Genomic DNA, 6,960 nt, shown 5'->3' with positions numbered 1-6,960 from the left:
AAAAAAAAAAAAAAAAAAAGTCCAGGCTAGCCTGACTCCCGTGTCACTGTAACTATACGCCTTACTATACTGCTAAGTCACATAATCAGAACAAGCCAAGGGCCAAGCAGATAAAAAAAAAAAACAGCTGATGTTTCAGCATGCTGCATTTTCAAAGGCCTAAAACTCAATGTCCGTGGGAGCTTTTAAGGTGGTGGCAGAAACAGACTTGAAAACTAGTCCTAAATTAATTCTCTTTGGAAGAAAACCCATACTATATGAGTCAAATTTGATAATGGTGGGGCTGGGGATATAGCTCAGGGGCACAGAGTCTGCCTGGCAAGCGCAAGATCATGAGTTTGATTCCCGGTACCAGAAAAAAAAACAAAAAAAAGAGAGAGAGAGAAAAAATTTGATAATGGTGATCTAGCAACTACATGCATCAAAATGCAATATAAATGCATGAGATTCTCATGAGAAGCGGGAGCCAGACTGTAAGATCTAACAGATCCAACCTCAGGCAAAATCGTTCGTGTGTGTAGATAATGAACTTCTAAGCGTATCTATACATAGCTTTTTTAATTAAGCTAACCATTTCCTTGTTGTTGCTGATGTTTTTATTAATGTTATTGCTCCCATTTTATACTTCAAGCATGCATGCTTTGAGCCGGGCATGGTGGTGCACACCTGTAATCCCAGCACTTGGGAGGCTGAAGCAGGAGGATCTTTGCAAGTTCAAGACCAGCCTGAGCTACAAAGTGAGCTCAAGGCCAGCCTGAACTGCATAGCGAGACCCTGTCTCAAAAACAAAACAAAACAAAAGCATGCATGCTTGGACTATCCATCCAAAAATATGAAACAAAAAAAGCTAAAAAAACCAAAAAAAAAACAAAAAACAAAAATATGAAGCAGCTAGGGTTATTATAGTGTACACACACACACACACACACACACACACACATACACGCACACATGCACACACATCCATATTCATGATTATAACAACATAAGCACGGAGCAAGAGGGGAACCAACATGTTTGGGTCCCTGTCACTTGCCATACACATAAAGATCCAGTATAGATATGATCCCTGCAATCCTGTTAACTGCTGTAGGACACAGAGACTTTATTACTCTCATTCTACAGCCAGGGACGGAGGTTCTGGAAGGAAAGTCACTCACCCAAGTTCACTTGGCCAGTGTGGGACTGCATTCAGATCTGACCCAGTTCCTGCTGAGCTCCCTGCCTCCCAACATAGGAAAATGAAGACAGCCTGCAATCAGCTGGCACTTGACACTTTTCTGCTTGTCTTTCAGCCTTGTCTCTGTTTGCTGATAACCTCTCTTGTGCCCTAGAAAGCAATCTGAGGCAGTTTATGGCTCTGACTGCTACATAGCAAAGAATACAAAGGACTTGTTCTAAGAAAATCAAAGTCATAGGCGAGGCATATGAATGACGAACATAAATCAGCTCTTCCAGTTGCACCATATCACTACATTTTATGAGTTGGTATTTTCACAGGCTTTTTTTTTTTTTTTTTTTTTTGGTCTTTTTGAGACAGAGTCTTGCTATGCAGTTCAGGCTGGCCTTGAGCTCACTTTGTAGCCCAGGCTGGTCTTGAACTTGCAGCGATCCTCCTGCCTCAGCCTCCCGAGTGCTGGGATTACAGGTGTGCACCACCAAGCCTGGCATTATTTTCAGAGTTTTTTTGTGTTTGTTTTTGTTTTTATGGTACTGAGTATTGAACCCAGGACTTTTGCACTGATCTACATCCTCAGCTCTTTTTACTTTTTATTTTGAGACATGGTCTTGCTAAATCACTAAGTTGCCCAGGTTGGGGTATAGCTTGTAATTATCCTGCCTCAGCCTCCTAGAGTACTGGGATTTCAGGAGTGCACCACCATGCTTGGCAGTTTAACTTTAAAATGGAATAGAGGCCATAAAAGCGCCACACCCTGGCTACTCTCCCCCTCACCCTGCGTGACCATTGACTGAGTACTTGCTAGACGCCCAGCTCCTTGTGCAGCGCTTTCTGCTCATCACTTCTTCTGTGACTCAGATTCATCCTGCAAGAGTCGAGATAAGATCTCCACGTTGCTGAAAGGAAACCGAGGCTTGGTGAGGGGAGAAACTCACCTGCAACCCTACCTGACTCCGCGGCCAGAGCTCCTTCCCTCTGGGGGCAATTTGTCTGCCCTTTCCTCAGCCGCTGTCTCAGGCTCTCGTGCTGAGCCTTGTCTGAGGACACCAGGAAGACACTGAGCCCTGTGTCCCTACCCCAGACAAGGGTGCACCCGACACTCACCCCGCACACCAGGCTTCTGGAGAAATGAGGCCGCTGCTGGAGACACCAGGCTCTGTTTCCTGCAGGGAGGCTCCTGGTTCTGGGGTGTCTTGTCTTCAGCCCTCTGCCTGCCTGCTGGGTCCGGAGCACAAGGTCAAAGTCTGGAGCCGTGGATGGGGCACAGCACTAGGGTGGAGCTCCCAGGGACTGGACCCAGCCCCGGTCACCGGGAGACTTGGCCTCCCCTTCTCACAGTCACTGAGAACTGCCTGACTTTTCTGGCTGACCCCAAACCCCTGTGCACAGGCCAGGGGGAGCGGGAGGAGGGAGAGCTGGCAGGTGGGCGGGATCCTTGGAGAGCTGATGGGCACAAGGAGGTCAGTCTCCCTGGCCAGCTGGAGATGGTCCTCTGCTTCCCACTTTCCACTGGCAGAGGGAGGGCTGTTCCCTGGGCCACCATGGGCCAGGCCTGGGGGCTCAGGGGTGTCCGCCACAGTCCCTGAGTGGACACCAGAGGCACAGGACAGGGGCTCCTGGGCCGGCCAACCAGCCCACTGCCATTCTGGGACACTAGACAGTAGAGGGACTTGAGAGGACGCCTGTTGGGGCTGTGAGAATGCGTGGCTCTTTGCTCCCGTATCCCAGAGACGCAAGCGGCAGCGCTCCAGACCCTTCCTCTGCCAAAGTCAGACCTGGAGTGGCGACTGGTGGAGGCCAAAGCTCATCAGGCATCTTTCTGCACAGATGGGGAGACTGAGGCCCAGAGAGTGGTACAAAAGCTCCAGGGGAGGCATCCTTCAAGTCAGTTTTGGTGGCCCAGCCTCCATCACCCTACATAGCAGGGTCAACCCACAGAAGGGCAAAGAAGTAAGAAAATTCATGAAGATTCTTAGTGCTTAGTATTTCTTTTCCCTCCCCACTGTGCTTGCGTTCATTCTTCCTCTCCTGTCCTCTTTTCCTTTCCTTTCCTTTCTTCTGTGATACTAAAAGTTGAACTCAGTCCTCCAGCCACACTACACAAGTCCTCTACCACTGACCTATACCCCCAGACCAGTTATTTTTAAACTTTTAATTAATTAATTTTGTATTTTGAAACAGAGCCTTGCTAAATTACCCAGGCTGGCCTTAAACTTATGATCCTTCTGCCTCAGCCTCCCAAGTAGCTGAGATTACAGGCATGCACCACCATATCTGGTATATTTTCCTTTAACAATAAAAAATGGAGCCAGGGATATAGCTCAGTGGCATAAGTGCCTGTCCTGGCAAGTGTGAGGTCATGAGTTTGATTCCTGGTACCAATAAATAAATAAATACATAAATAAATAAATAAATAATGGAGGGGTTGAGTTGAATCTCACCTTTTACTCTCTATTCTATTTCACTGGATTTTTATTTATTTATTTATTTATTTGGTGCCAGGAATCGAACTCAGGACCTTGCACTTGCCAGGCAGGCCCTTGTGCTGCTGAGCTATATCACTGGCCCTGGATTATTTTTTTTTACACTAGTCATGTATCATCTTTATATCATGCAATCCTAATCAGGTTCCTTGTGCTGATAATTCATCGTGGAGCATGAAAAAGTTCAGAAAAATTAGCCATATTTTAATGTTCCTCCACTCCCTTCCTTGTAATGATTTGTATTTTGTGAATCTTGAGGTACCACATCTACCTATTTTACCTGGATTGATATCAAAACAGTAGGTGCTGTCATTGTCATTCCCACTTCACAGCTGAAATCCAAAGCTGTGTTCTCAGTACCCAGTAAAACCAAGCAGAATCCTATCCTAAGGCCCAGTCTCCCCACCCAAGCAAGCCAGAGACACATCAGTCCAAAGGGTGGTATAAGACTGATCCTAGCGGCTGGCTGTGGTGGCCCAGGAATCCAGAGGCTGAGGTGGGAAGATGGCAAGTTCAAGGTTGGCCTGGGAATTTAGTGAGAACTTGTCTCAAAACAATATAGAAGGGATAGGGAAATAGTTCAGCTTGCCTAGCAAGGAGAAGCCCCCAGTATCACAAACACACACACACACATACACACACACACACACACACACACAAATCTAGTCCCAAACTGGAAATAAGACAGTCTATGAGCTGCAATGGAGAAATTGTGGTGTTCTCTCTCTCTTTTTTTTAATTGTGGTATTTTCAAACAGTCATATACTGGAACATTATACAGTAAGGAAAAGGAGAAATAAAGCCACATACAACAATCTGAATGAATCTCAGTCTAATGTGGAAAAGAGAAACCAGACCCATAAGAACCCAGGCTGAATGGTCCCATTTTTATGGAATTCAAGAACAGAAAAAAATCAAGTGACAGAGTCACAGGACGTAGGAAGAGTGGCCACCTGCGAGGGAGCAGGCATGTGGGGAGAGGCGGAAGAGAATGCTCTGGGATGCCGAGCGATGCCCTCAGTGTGAGCAGTGGTCACGGGCGTGTCTGGATGTGTGAAGATTCCTTAAGCTGCATGTTCAGAGGTAAGATTAGGTACTTGACCCAGAAAAAGAGAAAGAGAGGAAGAAGAGAGAAAGGAAGGAAGGAAGTAAAAGAAAGGGAGAAAAGAAGAGAAGAAAAAGAAAGGAAAGAGAGAGAGAAAGAAGAAAGATTAAGAAAGAGAGAGAAGGGCCTGGGATATAGCTCAGAAGCATAAGCACCTGTTTGGCAAGCTTGAGGTCCTGAGTTCGATTCCCAGTACCAAAAAAAAAAAAAGAGAAAGAAAAAAAGGAAGGAAGGAAGGAAGGAAGAAGGAAAGAGGAGGAGGAGGAAAAGAGGGAGGAAGGGAAAGAACAAAGGAAGGGAGGGAAAGAGGGAGGGGAGAAGAGCACGAGGAGGAAGGAGGAAGGAAGAAGGAAAGAACTTACTCACCCACATTGCATATGGAAGGCCAGTTTGGAACCCAAGTTGAGATTGCCAGATCTCACAAATCAATTCTGAGACAAGATAACCTGCACTGTATCTGCTGGTCCTCGCTGTCTGTCTGAGTTAGGGCTGGGGCATTCAGCTACCACACTAAAGAGCTTAACTGAGGGTCAGAGAAAGACCTTAGGCACCCAGGCTGGAGGGGAGCTATCACATCAGGGAGCTCTGTGCTGTGTACATATTCAGTATTATTATTTAATTCAGGAAAATGAGATTAGGAGAAACATTGTTTGATTTATTTGTTTTTTGAGGCAGGGTCTCACTATGTAGTTCAGGCTGGCCTTGAACTCACTAATAGTCCCAGCTGGTCTTGAACCCACTACAATCCTCCTGCCTAAGTACTAGAATTACAGATGTGCACTTCCATACCCAGCAATACCTATTGTTTTTATGATCCAAGCTACATGTCTATAATTCTAGCTATTTGGAAGGCTGAGGCAGGAAGATCACAAATTTGAGGCCGGACTAGGCCAGATGGCAAGATACAGTCTCCAAAAACAAAAACAAAACAAAACTGCAGAAAGTAAAATTCCGCAGAATCTTCTTGGGCTTTGGTTTTGTTTTGTTTTGTTTTTGTCTTTTTGAGACAGAGTCTTGCTATGCAGGGCAGGCTGGCCTTGAGCTCACTTTGTAGCCCAGGCTGGTTTTGAACTCACAATGATCCTCCTGCCTCAGCCTCCCAAGTGCTGAGTTTACAGGCATGCACCACCACACCCAGCTGTTCTTGGGCTTTGGGATAAGGAAAAAATACCCTTCAGGAAGGATGTGAGACGTGTTACCTTTAATCAGGAAGTATGAATTAAAAAAAGAAAAAGAATTCATCAGTTTACAAATAAGGAAGCTGGGCATGGTGGTTCATGCCTGTGACCCCAGCACTTGGGAAGTTGAAGTGGGAGGACCACTCTGAGTTTGAGGCCAGCCTGGGCTACATAGTGAGTTCAAGGCCAGCCTGAACTACATAGGGAGACCCTGTCTCAGAAAAAAAAAAAAAAAAAAGCTACAGTTAGGGAGACTGAGACTCAAAGAGAGGCAAAGATGTGCTCCAGGCCCCCAGGACTATTGGGTTCACTCAGAAAGCCAGGTGAGAGAAGGCCCTTTCCAGCTGCCTCAAGTCCAGAGATCCTCAGTGATCCAAAGGGAAGGCTCCAGATTTTGAAACCAATTTTCATTAATTTAGCCAGAGTTGTAAGGGTCAAAAGTCCTTTTAACTCACTGGCTGGTTAATGAATAATGTGACCTCCTACTACCTCAAAATACACTCAGACCAGGACAGAACCTTGGAGAATTCTCTACGGGATTCAGAACCCAGGGTGAGGGAGGGGTATGAGGAAACAGAACAAGCTAACCCTCTCACAAATGAAATCAGCTTTATTATAACTTTTCTAAGTACTACAGTACCCTCTGTTAGTTTACATAACACAGAAAGGATAAGAAGAAAAGTAAGAATCACCTGCAGCCAATCCCACCACTTGGAAACAGCAGCTATCCATTGGGCAAATGTCCCCCAACACTGGCTGCATAAACATCCAGGCATAGTGGCACATGCCTATAATCTGAGCACTCGGGAGGCTGAGGCTGGAGGATTTCCATGAGTTTGAGGCCAACTTGGGCTACATAGTATGCTTAAGGCCAGCCTGGACTATATAGCAAGATCCTGTCTCAAAAAACAAATAAACAAAAAAAGACAACAAAAAATTGTAGCATAAACATATGAGATAGTCACAAAACATGTTGTCTATGCTGTTTCCTGGCTACACCTTTTTTTTTTTTTT

The 6,960-nt window shown here is 45.7% G+C and overlaps 1 protein-coding gene across 1 annotated transcript in view; it reads right to left on the bottom strand.

The window, feature by feature from the left end:
* Positions 1-2,523, bottom strand: part of Dao (D-amino-acid oxidase) — a 31,648-nt gene extending 29,125 nt beyond the window's left edge. The window contains exon 1 of the mRNA XM_005396478.2: positions 2,285-2,523. The gene's annotated coding sequence lies outside the window, so the exon portion shown is untranslated. The remainder of the gene's footprint in view (positions 1-2,284) is intronic.
* Positions 2,524-6,960: the final 4,437 nt, after the last annotated feature.

Source organism: Chinchilla lanigera, unplaced genomic scaffold (genome assembly GCF_000276665.1).
Source record: "Chinchilla lanigera isolate Chin_1 unplaced genomic scaffold, ChiLan1.0 scaffold00054, whole genome shotgun sequence".
Lineage (NCBI taxonomy): Eukaryota > Metazoa > Chordata > Mammalia > Rodentia > Chinchillidae > Chinchilla > Chinchilla lanigera.
The sequence above is the reverse complement of the archived record's forward strand: the minus strand, read 5'-3'. Positions and strand labels throughout refer to the sequence as shown.